Consider the following 19,181-nt stretch of genomic DNA (forward strand, 5'->3'; position numbering starts at 1 on the left):
AAAGGAGCTCAGGATTTTCCCTGCCGTCACTGCTGACATGTGGGGTCTCCGCCCGATGGAAAAACCCATCCCCTCCCCAGCAGCTAATTATCCCTGAAACACGACTGGTTGTAAAAGCTTCTTCGGACTTCTCTGGGGGGAAAGAGCCACCAGCTCCAGTGGACTCTTCTTGCTCAGTGTAAGCCTGTAAGCTATCAATGGGATTTCAAGGGTCCTGAAAAGAGAGCATGGCTCATCTTCCCTGGGGAGCCTTTATTCATCCTCACTGTTCCCAGTCTCCCAGGCCTGCAGCTTGTGCTGCCCCCAACTTAAAGAAATAGAGATATTGGACTGAGTTAATCCCCAGTGTCTTCATTCATCTTCAAGCAGGGGTGAATTTTTGCTGGCAATCAGCCCTGCTTCTGACCACCTGCCACTGCTTTCTATGGCATGACTGAGGCCATCACCTCCTGCCAGGCTTTGCATCTCTTCCTCCGCACCTCTGTAACGCGCTGTCTGGCCTGTCCATCACTAAGCAGACAGCATCCACTATGATGGGAAATTTTTCAGACTGCAGTGCTGGCAGTGTCCTGCTGCTGTCTGGAGTCACGCGGAGAGCAGATCTCTCAGGCCGCTTTTGTACTGCGAGAATGATGGTGCTAATGTGTGCTATGCATCAGTTTGGCTCGTGGGAGTCCGCTCTGTTGTAAAGGTCAGGATCGAGGATTATCAGCAAAGATTTGGTGGCTCACTCTCCGGGGTCAGGGTAATGTCCTGGAGCATCATTAGGAGATGCCACACAGATACTGCAGCCTCCAGCAGTCACACCCCGCGGAGGGGTGCAGAGCCAAACCCGCTCTGCTCCTGCCTGGGGAAATGAAGATGCTGTGGCCTCACCAGGCTGGGCACAAGGCAAGGCCAGACCTAGCAATGCAGGGCAACTGGCAAGATTTCATGGCTCTGGGCGCTTGTAAGCCTGACATCCCTGCGGGAGGACCAGCTCTGCAATGACAAGCCCGTAAGGCAGTGTGAAATGCGGAGGGTCGGGGGGAGTGGCACAGCCGGCACCGGGAACGTGCTGTTACAGCCAGCCTTTTGCAGCAGCTGCTGTTGCCTCCCCTCCAGACATGGCTGATCCGCCTCATCCTCTACCGCTGCGGTGACAGAGCACAGCTGAGCCACCCGAGCGGCTGCTCGGTGCCGTGGGAGCGATGCTGGTTCCCACAGCTGCCTGCTCCAGTCCCCATTTCTCACGTGTAGCTCGGCATCGTGCTTAGTCTCTGGTATCGTGATGGTTCAGCTGAGGATCTGCATTAGGCAGTCTTTGCCGATTAAAAGTAATTCAGTTTTTAAACTCAGATCTTACTTGCATCTCTTTAATGTTTATTCTTCAAGGGGCTGGATCATGTTTTAATTTCACCAGATAGCAGGAAGACGTTGCCTGAATACAGGGGAAAACAGGAAGAACTAACTAATCAGTTGGGAGGAATGTGGCTTAGGGTTTCAAATCCTGAGGCCTGGTCCTGCTCTCGTTGTCCCATTGCGTTGGGCCTCTTATCCTTCTCCCTTCCAGCATTGCCCAATCTCAATAATCCGGATCAGCAAGGCTGACTCTGTAATTATCTCGGCAGCTACTCTGGGTTAATGAGAAATACAGACAGCAGAGTTAAACTACAATCAGTCTGTGGTAGTTACGATGCCCTTTCGTGGAGGAGAAGGGATTTGGGGGGTTATGGAGACCAAGGTGCGTTGTGCTTGTGGTTAAACTAGCTGTCCCAAATTACCTTCTGATTAAGGTTATTAGGACGATAATTGCTATTAAAGGGTAAGTTTTGCAGCACTGTGGGGGGGAATTGTGTGCTCTCATTGGCAGAGATAAGAACGTACCCCTTGGCATACCGCATCCAGTGAGCGTTAATACCAAATGCTTGGGAGACAGGAGCCAGAAAACAAGGGAGATGTTGCTGTGTTTGCTCTGAAGTGTCAGGTTCTGGGTACATCTGAGCTGGGAGGAAGGTGCGTCCTTGGAGGGCACCTTGGGAAGCAAGAGAAGTGAAGTGCTTGCTCAAAAAGGTGTCACCTGAACTGTCCCCAGGGCTTAGACCTCTGGCACCGAACCACCTCCTCCCTGGACGACAGCCAAGACCACAAAGACTTCTCTACTTGCACCCATTTAATCAGGAAAATGGAAATAGCATTTTAATAAGATGGTAATGAAGATGTGGATCAGATTGGTTGATTCCTCATTTGAAGCTACAAAGGGGAGCTTTGTTTTTTTCCTTGGGTTTATCACTTCTGTTCTTGCCTGATTAGTCATAATCTTCTGCTGTCCTTCACTGGGAAACTCCCTCTTTTATTCTCTGCAAAAGTCTATCCTTAAGTTTGTGTGCGATCCTCCAGGGAAATCAGGCCACCTATATTTCATTTAGTGACTTCAGACAATTAACCTAACAAAGATTCTTCTCTCTCCCCTCCTTCCCCCATCTGTTTCCTAATTACCAATGGAACTGGGATAGATATGCAGACTATGCCTATTTTTTAAATTAAATCACCTTTCTTTGGTGTTTCGTGGTTGGCTTGTTAGAAGCTGTGTCTCACTACTGGGAAAATAGTAAAGCGCAGGATGTACCGGGGGGGGTGGGGGGGGGTGGCAAATGAGCCTGAAAAGGGCCTGAGATTCAGATTTTGTGGATTTTTTTCACATCAGAGCTGGAATGGAGAATCACTTCAGTCCTTCTCGTGGATCAGAAAGTGTTGAGTCATCTGGAAGGGAAGGCTGAGTGACCAGGGACCCTGGAGGGGGTCTCACCCCTCTGCTTAACCTGGAGCACCTCTGGGAGAAGCTGCTTTAGGACCAGGGAAGCATTTTTGGGAGGAAATCAGTCTCCTGTTTCTCTGTTCAAGAGGAAAAATCCCTGTGTCCCCTGTACAGGCTGTCCTGCCTGCCCCATCCCAAGCTCCGGGGGTGCCACGGCCCGTGCCATGCCAGCGAGCTCTCCCTTCCTGCAAGCCCAGTGCTATTAAAGGCCCTGTGTGATGATGGGGGGGCCATTGCATCCATACTGGTGTTACTGGGAGGAGAAGCGCCCTGCAACGGGAACTCAGGATCTGTATGGGAACTAACAGCCACTTGGTGCAGAGCTTGCTGCAGCCTTTGGCTCTCGTTGCAGAGCTGCAAATGACCGCGTACCCTCCGGCTCCAGGACCCTGCTGGCATCTTCGCTCCCTTCTCCCCCTGCTCTCTGCCCTCCTCCTGCCCACCCTCTGCCCTTTTCCTCACCCTCTATTTTACCCTGCCTTGCCCTCCCCTGTGCTCTGAGTCATCTTGTCTGCAGCGTGGGGGACACGATGAGGAAAACCTGTTCGCGTCTGACTGCTCAGCCCACGCTGCCGGCGCGTGGGAACGAGCTGAGACGTGTCTGCCTCTCCCCCGTTCTGGGAGTCACCCCACTCCTCAGCGGTGCCTGGGCACCTCCGCACCCCAGGAGCCACCCCCATGGGGAGAGTGCTTCTCTCCCGACAGCTAGAGTCTGGTTGGCAGAAAAGCTTTTAACTGTTAGCGATGCCGTTAATTATATGCAGGGCAGGGACAGTTTGGGCTCTGCTGAAACCTGCTGGGAGGTAATTATCCTCTCCTTGGCTCTGAATGCCTTTGGTGTGCTGTGATCCTCCAGGAGTTAAACCCGCAGCTGATGCTGCTGAGCGCCGCATCTCGGGCGCGAGCTTCGCAAGGCTCGGAGACGGTCCCACCAGCGGTGCCGGCAATGCAGTAAGTGATTCAGCAGAACGCTTGGAGCGAAGCGGGTTTGGGAGGAGGCAGCTGCTTTGCTCTGCTTGTGCTTCATTGCGTTCGAGCCCTGCTCGTGTGCTGTTAGACCGTTTCGGTGGTAGAGGACGGATGCTTCGCAGGCCGGTGGGTGTTTGCGAGGTGGGGGCAAGGCCGCGCACCTCCCAGCGTGCAGCAGCTCGAGGTAGGGCACCCTGCGCCAGGCACAGAGTCTCAAGGACAGTTCAGGAGTAGGCAGGGTTTAAGAGGCATTTGGAGCTTGGTGCTGCAGTGTGCTTTGTGCTTTCTGCATTGCAAGACCAGGATCTGGGGGCTCAAAGGGAATTTTCATTTTCTTTTTTTCCACCCCAGCTGGCTGAAGGGCAGGAAAGCCCGTGCGCTCCAAAGTGTGGCCCCTCACATGTGGGCCAGCCTCATCTCAGCTTCCCCTGCTTAAACTGAAGGGGGTTGCACTTCTCAGGCTTCACCTTGTACCTTGCAGTAAATAACATTCTCAGCAGAGCCTGCGAAGTCTGTGGTTGGGGCATACCGGGACTGTGGCTGCTGGGCAATGGAGCGAGTGTGCTTTAATTAATTCACTCTCCTGAACTTCAGTTTGGTACCAGAGCTGGTACCTGGGCAACGTGAGAGTCGCTCAAATGAACGTGGTAGAAGATGAGGCTCCTTGTGACTCCTCACCTTTATTGCCTCAGTTTCCATAGCTGTAAAATGGAGATGCTGCTGTTGGAGAAGCGAGAAATTGTGCTGAAATACTGGTGAAATACTTAGAAATCCCTGGCCTGGAAGCCTCCATCCATGGGCTGGCTCCAGTGTCGGTGAGATATCTGCTCTGCCTCCTCGGCAGCTTTGCTGCGTGATGTGCGGGTCTGTCTCACCGCTGCGGATGCCGCTGCCAGCGGGGCTGGAACAAAAGGAAGCTGCATCTGGGAACAAAACCCCGTCGTACCGGCGGTGCTGGTGCCCAGGACACGGGGACAGGCCGTGGCTGGCACTTGAGCCCATTCCCCACTGGCTTGGGGACCAGCAGGGGACAGAGTGGGTAGTGTCCTGCACCACAGCTCCTGCATTATTCATGAAGGAAAATCCAGCAAGAGCAGGGAGGGAAGGGAGAAGAAAGTCAGAGTTATTAATAATGGCTATTGTGCCTTCTCCCCTTCACTGGCCCGTGGGGATGGGTGGGCTGGAGATAACACAGCCTTGTGTTCGGGGGGTGGGGGGAGGATGAGGAAAGGGTCTTGGGCAGCAGCCCAGCGATTTCTGGGCTTGTTCCCGGGCAGGTCGGGTCCGCTCCAGGGCTGGGGGATGCTGGCAGAGCCACGGGGCTCACAGCTCTGCAAGCGACTTAGTGCATCCTTCCCGGCACATGGAGACACCTTGTGTTTGGGATAGAGGAGACGGAGAACCTTAACCCGAGCTCTGGAGGGGAAAAACCATGCCTTAAATGGGAAAGGCAAAGGTAGGCGGCTCTTTGCCTTTGGAGGAACTTGTGAGGAGGTGGTTGGTGGCTGAGGTGATTTTCTGTGAAAGCCTTGGACGTTAAGCCACTTGCAGTGGCATGGGCAGGAAAGTCGGCTACTGCGTCCTGCCCGAGGGCTGACCAGCGTGTCCTGAGGGCCTCCCAAGGGCATGGCACGAGTCACCTTTGGGGGTGAGACCTGCCGGCGGCTCAGTCTGTGCGTCTGTCCTGCTGCGGCAGCGGTGTGCTGAGAACTCCCCGCCGCCGCCTGCACCCGGACCCCCCCTTTGCTCTTTGATTGCCTCGTTTTGCCATGGCTGGATGCTGCCTGGGGCAAGTTAATTGGGGTTTGATCTCTGTTATTGCAGTGTCTTTTGACTTTCTTGCTTTCCATTCTTTTCCGAGTCAGGCAGGGATGACGTGTGCATCTAACCCCTTAATTCCTGCTCTCGGGGTCGCTTGTCACCGAGATGGAGCTGAATAACAGTGCTGCTGTGCCTGGATGGAAACAGCCCATTCCTCTCAGGGGCGAGGCGGTGGTGTAAATACCAGCATTCATCAGAAACATATGTACCTTTTGATTTAATTAGGCTGCTTCTATTTTACTGCAGAGAGCTTTAGGGCAAGATGTAAAAGTGCTGTCCTGACTGCTTGGGTTACTAATAAGCATTTTCTTGCAAAAGGAGTTGGTGGCTCTGCAGTATTCTGGGTGTAAACTGATTGTAGCCTCCTGCTCCCTTGCGCTGCAGGTTAGTTTGGATCTGGGCTGGTGTGGGAAGGAGGTTATTCCAGAGCATCTATAGATGCTCCCCCTGGGTGCAGACATCAAGCCGTGGGAGCAGAGGACGGACCACGGCGGGGTCTGTCTGTGCACCCCTGTACTGCAGGCAACCCCAAGGTGGTGGCAGGAGGCATTAAAGCACCCTGCAGCCTCTGGGCATGAGGAGACTGAGATGATGGAGGTGAACTCCTTGGGGAGGCGATTAGTGTCGTCTTCCTTCCACAAACCGTGCTGAGCATTTTCATTATTATTTAATGGCAGACTTTGTTCTGCTTTGCCTAAACCCTCCTTGCACTGAGATGCTTTGGCTCTTGAGGCCCTAGAAAGCTCCGTGCATGGAGGAGAGTGCAGCCCGCTGGGCCGGCTTTGTGCTTTGGAGGAATGCAAAAGGCACGTACAAGCTGGTGACCTGGAAATCTGCCTCCCTGCTCACCTCCATCCATCCAGGTGCACCTGTGAGCTGTGTGGTACAAAGAGGATATTGCATCTTCGTTGCCCCCAGCAATAGCCAGCCCTCCCTTGCACACAGATTCAGCCTTTTCCCCCCACCCTGCCTCTGCTACGGGGAGGAAAGCTGCTCTCTGAGCTGCTCCAGGTTTTGACACAGGCCGCATGGTCAGATGGTTTGGGTGTAATTGCAGCCGCGTTGCTCTGGAGATGCTGTGCCGAGTTATACGCATCAGTCATACCTGTCTGTAGCTGTAATTTGATCTGATTAAAATGAAAACCTCTTGAAAGGTTCACTGGGAAACATATCCTAAAAGCCCTGATAGCAACAACTGTGTTTCAGTGCTGGTTTGTTTTCAGAATGTGCTCCATCAGGCATCTGATGGGGGGGACTCTATTTCACAGACCCAGAGCTGCCTGCAGGTCAGTCTCCCCTGCATGTAGCTCAAGTCTCAGCCTCTCTCCTGCCTGTGAAGCATCTGAATTTGGGAGAGCAGAAACTGAAGTCTCTGGCTAAGCTCAGTTTTGCTGCCTTTTGTGTTCCTCCTCCCGTTGCCCCGGCAGCTTTTCTTCCATACCCATAACGGTGCCGTACAGTGCCAGCGTTGAAAAGCAGGTCAAAATTACACCCCCCTGGGCTCGCGCTGGGCTGCGGTGGTGGAGATGCAACAAGAGCCATTAGTCACCATGTAATATCTAGCAGCCAGTTTGCTGGGAACTGGCGAAAAGGGCGTAATGTGTGGCAAGCTCGCCTGCACCCCAGCAGTGACCCGTCAGGATGGCATTAGCATCCCCAAATGGAGCCGGACCAGGCGTGTCTAGAGGCTGATGTGACGAGCTGACTGCGCTGCCGCCACTCGGGGTACGGCAAGTACGTTTCCGTGCATCTCCCTCTGTAGGGAGAATTTGCATAAAACTGTAGAGAAAATAATTAGCATAAAATAGCTGAAAGGAGGCTGTTGGATGGGTAATAGGCTCCTGGGGGTGTAGCGGGGACCCTGGGCAGTGCTGGCCCCTCTGCACGCACGCTCCTCCTGTCACAGCCAACCCTCTGCCCGCTCCGGAGGGAAGGGGAGGAGGGGTCCCTGAGCTGCAGGGGTAGCCGGCCCTGATTCCCGGTGGGAAATGCTCATTGAGCTCTGGTGGGGATGGTAGGGAGGCTTCTGGTTTCTCAGCCATCATGTAATTGTGGCAGAGCATGGTCCTTTAATTGAATCAACTACTTATATATCCTGGTTTGGGTGTTTTCTTTTCCATGTCAGTTTATTTACTGCAGTAAGCAATAGGATTTCTCTGACCCTCGCTCGCTGGACTGCACATGGGTGCAGGAAAGGGCTAAGGTGAAAATAAACAAGCAGAAGGCTGTGGGTGTCTGGGGGCAGAGGGATGGGGAAAGGGGTGGCTCAGGGCTGCCCCTCTCCCCACAGCTCTGCTGCGTCCCTGTCTCCGTCCGCAGCCTCAATTTACCTTCTGGTGCGAGATTGGGTTTGGCATTTGGAGTAAAAACAATAATACCAATAAAAAACTCCAAACGGGGTCGGAAATCTCTGATGTGAGCAACTCATGCTGGCTTAGGCTGCAACGGGAGCTGAGCTAGAGGAGCAGGAGAAGGGGGTCTGAAAGCAGCAGTGGGGTGACTGGTCTCTGCCAGCTGCTCAGAGGCTCCCTTCAAGAAGGTTTTTCTCCTAATTAAGAACAGTAACAACAAAAAAAGGCACTCAACCTGGTGCTTCAGAATGGACGTCTCAAGAAAGGGCTCTTTTCCTTTTTTTAAATATTAAATTTACAGCTTTTTGCCAAGGGAAACGGCGAGGAAGGTCCTCTGCCTGCCTGCTCCCAGGCAGCGTGGGGGGGTGGGGGGCATGCTTCAGAGGGCTTGCTGTAACCCTCACTAATTTCTCATGAATAATTTTTGAGCTGGGGAGAGCGAATTCCCCTCCTTTTGCGCTCAGCAGGCGTTTCTGCGCATGAAGGCTGGTTGCTATGACCACGTGCAAGTGCTGCGCTCCGGGGGGATGCGAGCGGCTGGGGAGAGCGCTGGGGGCTCGTGACCCCCAAAAAGGGCGCTGACATCCTGCGAGGGCATCCGCTGCTCCAAACCATCTCGATGTGTGATTCAGTGATGCTCTAAAGCCTAAACACCTTTTGTGCCTGCCTGTGTGCTCTTGGGCAGGGTTCGACCCTGCAGGCTTCATTCCTCCCTCATGGAATTCTTCATTTTAACAAAATTTGGAGCTCACCTTTCTCGTGTTCCTCAGGATTTTGATGATGGAAACCTGTTAGCTGGGGTGGATGAGGGACTGATTTGATTTCATGCCACTGTAATTTAATCCTCTTCTCGCAGCTGTAGATACCGCTGTGGGCAGGAGAGGCGAGAGCCCCGATCCCTGCCGCTGCCCTGCCTGCGCCGGGCGGGGAGGGTCGGCGCTGGCATTGCGTTTGCTCGTGTTTCCTGAAAATCCGCAGCTTTCTCAAACGACACAAAGCGTACAAAGGGTTACAGATGCCTCCAGGTTTTGACCAGCTTTCTGAGCCTTGAGCGAGGCTGGGAGGCAGATATTATGGGAATTGTATGCATGCCTGAGCGGGAGGGAGGCTCGGCTGCTTGGCATCCGCTTGTCACATGGTGCCTGTTTGGATGCCAGAGGAAGGATCCTGAGGTTGCCACCCAGAATAGATGCTTGTTCTTAAGCTAATTGCACCCTTTCAGTGATCCTCAAATAATGGAGTGCCAAACTTTCTCTGCTCCGAAAATTCCTGGAAAATGCCTGACACTTTTCATCATGCATTGGAAGGCATGCTCTATAAAAGCTAACTAGCAAAATAAACAGCTATTTGTAATTGTAGGATTATAAAAAGGAGCGTTTTATGAGCAGTGAAAAAACCATCTAGCTTTATCGAGCTGTTTCAACGGGCTTGGTTCTGACAGGCTTGTGATTTCCCAAGTTACTTTGGGAAGCACTTGCCAAGTGAGAGCAGGCTCGGGTCCTCAGGGCATTAGGGTTTGGGCATCTTTCCATGTCTGAAACGGTACAGACCCTATTCCTCTGTCCACATTTGTAAAAGTAATGTTTCAGTCAAGTGTTTGCAAGTGCATTTCCTTCTCAGATGGTGATAAACACTCGGGAGCTGCCTTCCTAGCCCGGGTAGTTGTTTTGTGAGCGAGTTTGCAGCTGCCCACCTCTCCTGCAGCCAGGCAGCAATGCTCTTCCTCTGACCAGGGCACCGGGAAAATGCTGGTGCTGCCTTTATATATATTCAGGCAAGAAAAGCCAAGTGGTCCTGCTTGGGACCAAGGCAAGGCTCATTAACAGAAGCCCCTTGGCACCTTCTGATGGGGACGGTGTTGCTTTACTCTTTTGTAGTGTAGAGCATGGGCTTGTCTGCAAACAAGCATGAAAATCCCATCCTTAAATTAGAGCATAACTCCCGAGCCAAGGGCCCGCTTGAATTGGGTATAAAGATGCAGCCGGGGGGGGATACAGGATCAGCCCAGAAGTGATCAGGCTTGTGGCTAGCTCTCCCTTTGTTCACCCTGGTTTTGAAATAAAGCTGCTCGTGTGATAAGCACGTTGCCTTGAAGTGCAGCTTGTTAGGAGTGAAACTAGCAGCAAGGCTGGAAGGCAAAACTGAACCCTCTCATCGGTTGCTACAGCTTAAAAACAATTGAAGCTGGCTTCTCCCCTCTGTTCTTTGAGGGGGTTTAATAAATGAGCTGTGAAAATATCTCTGGGGACAGATGATTTTTTAATGTAGCTATCTTTTAGGTGTATGCTTGCCTTATCAACATTTCTAACAAAGTCTTAAAGTGGGGAAATGTCTAAATGGGTTAGGCTCGTCGGTGCCGTTAGCTCTCAATGGGCTTTGAGCGGGTAACTCTGTGGTAGCGTGGAAGGAACCAGCCTTAACCTTCGAGCCCGGCAGCCACAAGCGGTGGCACCGGTGCTGGCTCTTGAGGGCAAGCGGGCGCTGGAGGCGGGGGATGTCGCAGTCGGCACTACGCTGAATACTGGGAGATTTGGCATCGGTGTAGTGTATATATGTAATTTTTTTCCTCTTACAGTGACCCAGCTCCACAAGGTTCTCTGTGTGCATTTTGGTAAAGGAACTCAAATTTACTATGGTTTTAAAGTCAAAGTTAACATGTAGCTTTCCTTTGGATTCTGTTCCGCTCTTAAGGCCACTACACAAAACCCAAGCCTGCATAGTTCCTTCAGTGTAAGAATAATGTCGCTTGGAAAATGTCACCAGCTTGTGCTAGAAAAAAACGGAAGGAAACTCTTTCAAAAACCATGTGAAAAACATTTACTGTTTTCCATATCGCTTTAGCCAACATGGAACATGCTCTGCATTTCTATATTATCTTCTGTCCTGGGGGAAGTCAAGGGAAGGAACTCGGGAACAGGTTCTTTGTTTTTTGGGTGGTTTCTTTTTTGAAAAGCCCTGGGACCGGCCGTGCCCAGCACCCGGTGCCCGGCTGAGCGCGGGTTCCTCCCGAGCCCCACTCAGGCGGCAGCGCGGGCAGCCTGCCCAGCTGGAGCGTGGCCAGGGTGCCGGGGCTGGGAAGCGTTGGGATGCTCCGGCTGAGCGGCGCGGAGCACCAGCCACCCTGACGCTCCCCCCGCAGCTCCTGCCGGGGCTGATCCCGGGTGTTACCCTGGGGTCATTTCTCCTCTCCTCGAGTGCTATCGGGGGGGAACAGCATTTAGGTGTTTTACTAGAAAACCAAAGGCAGATTTCGGTTCAAACTTTGGCATAAAGCACTCAAGAAATTTGCTGATTCAGCCCTTGGTTCCCAACCCCTTCTCATTACCCCTTGTTTCTTGTCAGCTACAGTATTTTAATAGCTTTACAAAGATATTTTGCATGTAACATTTGCAGCACCTCCGTGATGCAGAGCTCGGCTGGGTGAATTTAAGATGAGGTGAGAGACAGTGGAATAGTTGAATATTGAAGTTTTCCATTGTTTTCTGCTTCTCTTTGAACTCCGTTTTTATCTAGTGAAGTTTCCCCTGCTTCCAGTCCATGTCAGCAAGAGGAGGTTTGGATTTGCAAGGGTTTGTAGGACACGGGTTTCGTATCTTCCAGCCTGTGGGATGTTGGAAATGTTTTGCAACCCAGAGAAGGCAGGTAAAAGTCCTAAGCTCGTGTATCCCCCAGCTCAAACCAGCCTCCCGGCTGAGCACCGCTTGTAGTCCCAGGGTTGGTCTTGAACAGCTGGAGGTCACAAGGCGATGGTTAGTCCTGCAGCAGGTTGGGGGTTTTTTACTCCTGGTACGTCCCTATCATTTATCACTAACACCTACATTATTCCTGTGCCTATCCGCACCCTCTCAGGGCACAAACCGGTTGCTTTTAGCTTCCCATTTTCACAGCTCGTGCCAGAACCGCTGCTGGCTCGGCGTGGGCGTCGCGCCGGCACCAGGGACGGCAGGTTCGTGCGGCGCTCGGAGGCAGCGGTGCACCGAGCGGCTCCTCCCCAGCAAACCTCGCAGGGAAGCAACATGGGACGCTGCCGTGCCCAGCGCCGGGCACAGCCTTGCTGCCTTTGCCTTCGGCTTGGCTTTTTAAAAGAAATACTAAGCACCAGCCAAGTCTTGCAATAAGCATGCACATCCCTCTTATTTATGTGGGGTTTTTTTAAACACAGTGAGCAAGTAATCCCTACCCTGCATCCTGTGCTCAGCCCTGAAGGTTAAAAGCTGGTTTTGTGCCAACTTCATTATGTAGAAGCCAAATGCTTCTACCGATTAACTTCTTACCATTTTGGAGGGGGCTCAAAAGGCAGATGGAGTGACTGTGCTGGCAATATTAATGACCGTGTTGCAAAGGGTGAGAATTTTATGCAGAGTAATGTGAAAACGTGCTGGCAAACTTGCGAAGGCATTGCTCAGAAATACCAGAGAATGGTGTTTTCCTTCTAGTTCTGAGCTCAGGGTAATAAATAATGTGTGATTTCACAGCATCTCTGTTATACCAGGCTAAAAAGAGCTGTCTGTCGTTAAAGGCTGTCAATATTTCATGTCTGAGGACAGGCAGTGAGAACGGGGCCACCGAAACCTTACAGGCGGATGGTGGGAGACACGTAGACCATTAACTTTGAGTCGCCAACTGCTTCTGTTGGGAGATAAACAACTTCAAAATGTTGGTGGTGGGGACTGAGGGAGGAAGGGGGAGTGAAGGCGCCCAGCCTGCCCGGGTCGGGGTGGTGGGTGCATGCCGAGGGGCGCAGTGGGAGCTCTGGGGCTGGCTTGATTTTAACTGCACGACTAATAAAGTCTGTGCATCTAAGTCTCCTGGGCAAATGTCTGTCCCATAACATGAAAGCTCCCTGACAAGCCATTTTCACAAAATTTGCAGGAATTGAATGACTGTAGCAGAGGCAGAGAGGTCCTCTGCTGGATTTGACATGAGCCAAGAGGTTGAGGAGTTATTGGCAGTAACAGCTGAAAGCCAGGCAGTGCAGGGAGGGTTTTTCCTTTGGAAAACTGGCTGAAAAAGTGGATTTGTGTTACATGGTTTGCCCTTTTGGACAATCATTACAAGACATGCTTTATGCCTGCAGAATAGTCCAGTAAAAGATAAATTTTTTTGTGAAGCTACGGCAGGTGGGCAGTCATTGAAAATGAGATTTCCCAGGCATAAGCTCAATTATACTGTAATGATGTGACTTGTTAAGGGAGCGTAGAGGAGGGGTAATGATCTCCTTCCTGTGATTCCCCATGTGTAATTAGGATCTAAGTGTGCACAAGGCAAGGAAAACCCGCTGCACGGCGTTTTTGCAAAAGCAAATCCACTGCCACTGAGGGAGGCAGGCTTCCAGACAGCCTCGTTGTTTGCAGTTTTATATAAGGTTTTCAAGAACTGCCCCATCTTTCTTGATCCCCTCCCATTTCTCCAAACTGTTCTGCACCATCGTCTCGTCTAAAGGTTGTACGTCAGATGGCTCAGGGATGAAATGTCAGCTTTGCTGCTGCTTTGCTCTGTCGCTGCTGTCGAAGTGCCTGGGGTTTGAAAGTAAATGTCAAAGGCATTTTGCAGAACATGGGAACCAGATGTGCTCCGAGGCGTCGTCTGGGAGGAGCAGAGTAACTTGATTGCCTACCTTGACTCTTCTCGGGAGGCATCTCTCCGGGTTTGGGCGGGTACCCAGTGCAGGGATGCGGTCCTGGAGAGCCGTGCTCCACGCAGCGAATGCTGCCTGGACTAAGGGTGGTGGATGGAGGACACGGTGTTTGGCAGCTGCCTGCACATCATGACTAGCTGTAAGGTGATATGACAGCTTGAGGGCCCTTGGCCGAGCTCTGGGGAAGAGCCTGTGTCTGTAAATACAGCTCACTTACGAGATTAATCGTCAGCAGGCTTGTTCCTGCCTTGTTGGTGATACCTGTGTGTTTGATCCAGTTACAGACCGGGGGGAGACGGTGGCTGGGGGAGCAGTGGTTCAAGGGGATGGGTTGGCAGTGTTGCATCCAAAAGGATGGGGGAGACTTTAAAGGAGGAGCAGAGCCTGGGTACCCTGGGAAACACCTGTGGGGCTGCAGCAAGTGGGTCCCCACCGACCTCAGCATCGCTGCCAGCTGTGGCCAGCCCATGCTGTGTCGTGTTCGTGCTGGGAGTGTGGCATTTCCAGCCTCCCGAAAGGTGCATTCCTGCGCAGGCGGGCAGCTGCACAGTCCCGCTTTGTTCCCTGAGCCCTCTGAGGAGGTGCAGAAGGACTTACCCCATGACGCTGCCCATCAGCTCCTCGGAGCTGGTCGCAGCGCTCGGTGCCATTTCTGCCTCCTGTTCTCGGGGGCAAAACCCTCCTTGCTCCTCCTGGCAGCTCTTGTCCCAGCTCTTCTTTTGGGCTTACACCACCCCATGAAAATTAAAGCATTTGTGCTCAAGTCCTTCTTCAACTTTGAATACTATAATTTCCAGTGGGAAATGCTCAGCACTTGAATAATTGCACCCATTCAGTGCGCCCTGAACAGCACCCATGACTGTGAGCAGGTCTGAAAGAGCCCAGCTCTGCCCCCAGCCTGGCCTCGCTGCCCGTGCAGCCTCAGGACGGCTGCCCTAGAGCAGGTCCTACTTTTCAACCCTAAAATCCAGAAGTATTTGCCTTCCTTCTGGTTATGCTACTGAAATAACTGCATTTTCCTGATGGAGGGAATGTTCAGCTTAATAAAATCAAGGGTAGTCTCTACTAATGCAATTGTTTTCTTTGCCATCTCCTCAGTAAAACAAAATCTTGGTGAATCAATTTGAAAGGAGAACCTGTGGAATAAACAGCCTCTGTTCGCAGGGGCCCAGGCAGGACCGGGCCTCTCCCAGGTCCCTCAGCCGCTGGGTTTGCCCGGCATGCTCCCGCGCTGCTCCCCTGGCTCACCCTTGTCTCCAGGTTCACTTGTGCCAGTGCTGCCCCTGCCCAGCCACCAGAACCGGGGCACTGGGGGCTGTGGCTCTGGGCAGGGGCACAGCATCTCTCATCAATGCTGGGGACCGCTCTGGGCTGTGGTATGGACCCTGCTGAGGCTGAAAGCAAAGGACTCACCAGGGTGCTGGGGGTCCCTGGGAGGCAGTTAGAGGGTAATGGAAGGGTTAATGGGTTATTTTCGCAGGCTCTTTGGGGATTGCAAATGACCAGGACCTTGGTAATGTGAGATACAAACACAAATACTCCATTTAGTTACCGAAGTGGCTTCCTGGTGTAGGAGCAGCCAAGGGCCCTTTAACCCCTGGGCACCCACGTGCTGCGGGTCAGGCCCTTTTGCTTCGTTAACCGTTTCCCCCCGCGCCAAGGGAAATCCCTTCTTGTGGTGTCAGGGCGTGCACGTCTGTGACACTGTGCGTCGCATCCCTGGATGGGGCTGAACAGGGCGGCTTGCCCTCCTGGTACCGCCTGCGGGAGAAGGGAGGCAGCTCGTGTGGCACGTACCAGAGGGGCTTCGGCGGCCCCCAGTTCGGTGTTTGAATGAGTCACCATTTAGTTATGGTTTGAAGGTGCTCTGGGAAAGCCCTTGGCATGGGAAGGGGAGAGGCTGGGCAGCTCTCCGAGCTCGTGGAACCCTGCGGGACCCTTGTCCTCCCAGGACCTCCGTGTAACCAACTGCAGACTCAACGTTTTGCTGACCTTTTGAGCTTTTTAACTAATGAAAGCACAGAGGGAGGGGACCTTGCCCGGGCAGCGTGACTCCTGCCACGTCTTGCTGTCTCCTCTGGCCACGGGGACTGACTGCAGCCAGCAGCCTGTGTCTGGGAGGCTCGGCCAGTTCACAGCTATTGAACCCTCGCTGCAGTCTCAGCCGGAGCGCTGCCGAGACGCGAGCTGAGACACAGCTCCTGCCTGGGTCACCGTTATTTACTCTCACGAAGGAGAAGCAACCACAGGAGGAAGTTGCTGCTGGGATAAGTCACGCCTGATGCTCTTTTCAGGGTCAAGAGCTGCAGGCTGCCTTGCAGAGCTGGGTCTGTGGTGTGAGGCAGATGAGCGTCGGCTTGCTCCCGTGTCCGACGGCTCTTAGGGTGGTGGGAGGTCAGTGCTGGGGTGCTTTGCCCAAAGTGGCTTTGCCCCTGACCACAACCGCCCCGCTGAGCTTCTCAAGGCACGTTACTGGTGCGGACAAGGTGCAGTTTGCAAGCAACGTACAAGCAGGGAAGCAAGAGTTGGTGCCCTTAATGAATTCAAGCCAGACCATCTCCTGACCCTGTACAATTAGAGAAATACCCATTCTTGCCTCTCTGTGCGTGTTGCATCCATCATCTTACCCAGAGGGGCTCAGCCTGCTGCAAACCCCGAGGTCTGCGTGCTCCTCCTCGGGGTCGTGCCCCGCAGAGGGAAGTGGAGCAGACTGGCGTGGGGGCCAGAAGGGGAAAGGCAGCTTTTCCAGAGCAATTGCTGTACAAACTGTCCAACAGTTGCTGTTTATAGCTATTGCCCTGTGTGATTAGCAGTTGGCTAATCACCAGGGGCCAGATGCTGCCGTCCCTGGGAGGGGTGGCCGAGGGACGCGGCGGGGGCAGGCATTAACCGCTCGCAGGCTGAGCATCCCCCGTTGCTGATAGCTCTGTCGTGCTCCCCCCGAGCAGCGGGGGATAGATGTGAGGGTGGGGGACTGGTACCCCGCTGGGTCTGCCTCTCCTGCGACCGCCGGCGGGGTTTGGCAGCACTGCTGTTGGGTTTGCACGTGGGTGCGGCTCCATCGGGAACAGGACAAGATGCTCAGACTTTCTCGCAGGCACCACCCAGCAGCTGCTTTGGAGTTTGGCTGTTGGGGCTCTTGCTTTGGTGTAGAAATGGTGATTGAGAAGCTCCTGGACCAGTCTCAGTATCATCCGCTGCTGGGTGAAACGCTCACAGGCAGGGACCCGTGCAGCGCTAAAACGGGCCGCCAACACCAGTGTCATCAGCAGGTCCTCTGCCCTAAAACTGCCCCTTAAAGCTTCTCATTGAGAAACTTTCCCACCTATAGTTTTTCCTTTTTAATCCATATTTTTTTACACCACTTCCCTTCCTTGTCCCTTTTAAACAAAGCACTATCCTCGTTAAGTAAATGACCATGTATTTTTCCAAATACTTTGCAATATAAGGAGAGTTGTTAAATATTTCCCCCAAAAAAATAACAAGTAAAAACAATCGCTTTTTCATCTTAGCTGTAACCCATCCTGTGTTCCTTAAATGTCGTGTCACATCCACGATGGAGCCTGTGCAGAAACGATGCTCTGGAGCCCCTTTGTTTTCTACCAAGGATAACTCCGATGAATTGGTTTGGGTTTTTTTTCTTACTCGCTTCTCTCTCTTGCTGATGAAAGGAAAAGATGTGGAAACAAGCGGCTCCCCAGGAGGGTGGGAAGCTGATTAGCAGGGCTGGTGTGACCCGGGTCCCCGGAGCAGCCCCAGCAGCCGGCGGATCAGCTGTCACGGGGCCAATTCCCAGCTGCTGCAGGGGCACGGCACAGGCTTGTGGGTGATGTGCCGGCTGGCGAAGGCCACGTCGTCGTCTCCCATGAAAAGTTTCATCTTTTTTTCCTTCCCCCCCTCCCCCCTCCAACTATGATGGGTTTGTAAAGGTTAAATGGTATTTTCTGATTAAACTGAGTACTCTGGTGATCTCAGCTCATTTCCCGCTCATGCCATCTCTTCTGTCTGACCTTGGGGTAACACTTAACCTCTCCAGACTAGAGTCCCTCTGTGTAATAGAATGACAGTATGTCCTTACATCACCAGAAGGACAGGATAACAAATTAATTCACGTTTATGTAGCGCCGAGATATGACCGTGGTAGATTAAGAGTCTGTCCCTGCAGTTATCTGTGCTCTCAGTAGCGATACGTGGCTCTACAAGGGAATGAATTACCTCCTGAAAGCATAGCCACTGTCTGCACTCAGATATTGCAAAATGCAGCCACAACTGAAGAGCAGCAAGGGCAATTACCCCCTTCCTTCTGCATTTTTAAAAATATTTCTGAAGCTGGAGCCTGAGCACAACCGGTCCCTGCTCGAGAGTGCTGCAGGAGGAAGGTCGGGTGAGCTCGGGCTGGCTGATAGCTATTGAGTCAAGCTAGAGTATAAATCTCCTTACTTCAGAGCCGGCATCAGCTCTAAAGTTCAGGGGATTGACGGATTCATTCCCACTTCCCACGTGTTGCCCTATGCGGAGCCGGAGGGATGCTGCCGCGGCTCTTCCTGGCATGTGCTGGTGGGTGACTATAGGAAGCCATCCTTGTTCCTGGTGATATCACGGCCCTTTCTCTCAATGCTTGCTTGTTTGCTCAGTTCTTTTAAAATGCGTACAGCCTGCAGGGCTTGGGATTGAAAACTCACCCACGTGCGAGGCAGGAGAGTTACAGGGAGTGAAAGGAAAACGCAGCATACGGCAAAAATCCCGTGGAGGAGTGAGACAAGAACCCAGGGGCTGCGAGAAACAGCCTGTGCATGTGCTCCTTAAAGATGCCTTTCTGAAAGATGTGCTGGAAATGGAATGGGAGGAGTGTAGGGGCAGTTATCCCGAACAAATCGGTCTGCCCGGAGTTTTTACAGAGGGTTGATTGGCAGCGACGGTGTCGAAAGTGCTCTGCTGCTGCAGGTGGTGTTTTGAGAAATGTCCTTTTTGCTCGGAGGACAGGAGCAAAGGTGTGTTTGGGGACTCTTTTAGGGTTACGGTGGGCATAGAAAATGATGGTCGATAGACTCTGGACCATCAGTAATCTTAGCCTAGGACCCGTTTCCCATGACAAGCCTGACTTTCCTGTGATTAGAGGGTACATAGGTCTGAAGCGTTAGTTGCTGGAAGGATGGGTACGATTATTTTTGAAGGGGGTGAAGATGAGATGCGAATGAATTTGTTGGTGTTTGCTCTGACAGTTGTTTGGCAGAACAATTGTGAAAGCTGTACCCGACCTCAGGAACAGACACAAAGCGCCTCTCTCTCCTCCAAGCAGAGGCAAGCGGGGAGCGCTGCCCTCCCCATGCGCCGCTGGCTGTCCCCGGGAAAGGGCACGGTCCATCCCTCGGGATGGAAATGCCAAATGACCGTGTCTTGCCTTCTTAATGATCATTTCTTTGCTTCTTCCTGATCATTTAATTCCTTCTTTCCACTGACTTCCGTGCTGTAATGCAATATTTGCTTTGAATGGCTTCTTACACATGCTGGAGGGATGCAGCTGTACGTACATCGTTTACTGGTGTGCGTCTGTGTAGGACCGGGGAAGTGGAAAGGTGTGTGGATGTGTCCGTCCATATCGCAC

At 52.6% G+C, this 19,181-nt stretch overlaps 1 protein-coding gene across 16 annotated transcripts in view; it reads left to right on the forward strand.

The window, feature by feature from the left end:
• NFASC (neurofascin) overlaps positions 1-19,181 on the forward strand; it is a 94,688-nt gene that overhangs the window by 12,135 nt on the left and 63,372 nt on the right. For 15 of the 16 annotated variants that reach the window (XM_064471971.1, XM_064471977.1, XM_064471978.1 and 12 more), the window contains exon 1: positions 5,005-5,222. The exons of the other annotated variant lie outside the window; for it this stretch is intronic. The gene's annotated coding sequence lies outside the window, so the exon portion shown is untranslated. Of the gene's footprint in view, positions 1-5,004; positions 5,223-19,181 lie in introns of those variants that run through there. 16 annotated transcript variants of the gene reach the window in all.

This window comes from Phalacrocorax carbo, chromosome 23 (assembly GCF_963921805.1).
Source record: "Phalacrocorax carbo chromosome 23, bPhaCar2.1, whole genome shotgun sequence".
Taxonomy (NCBI): domain Eukaryota; kingdom Metazoa; phylum Chordata; class Aves; order Suliformes; family Phalacrocoracidae; genus Phalacrocorax; species Phalacrocorax carbo.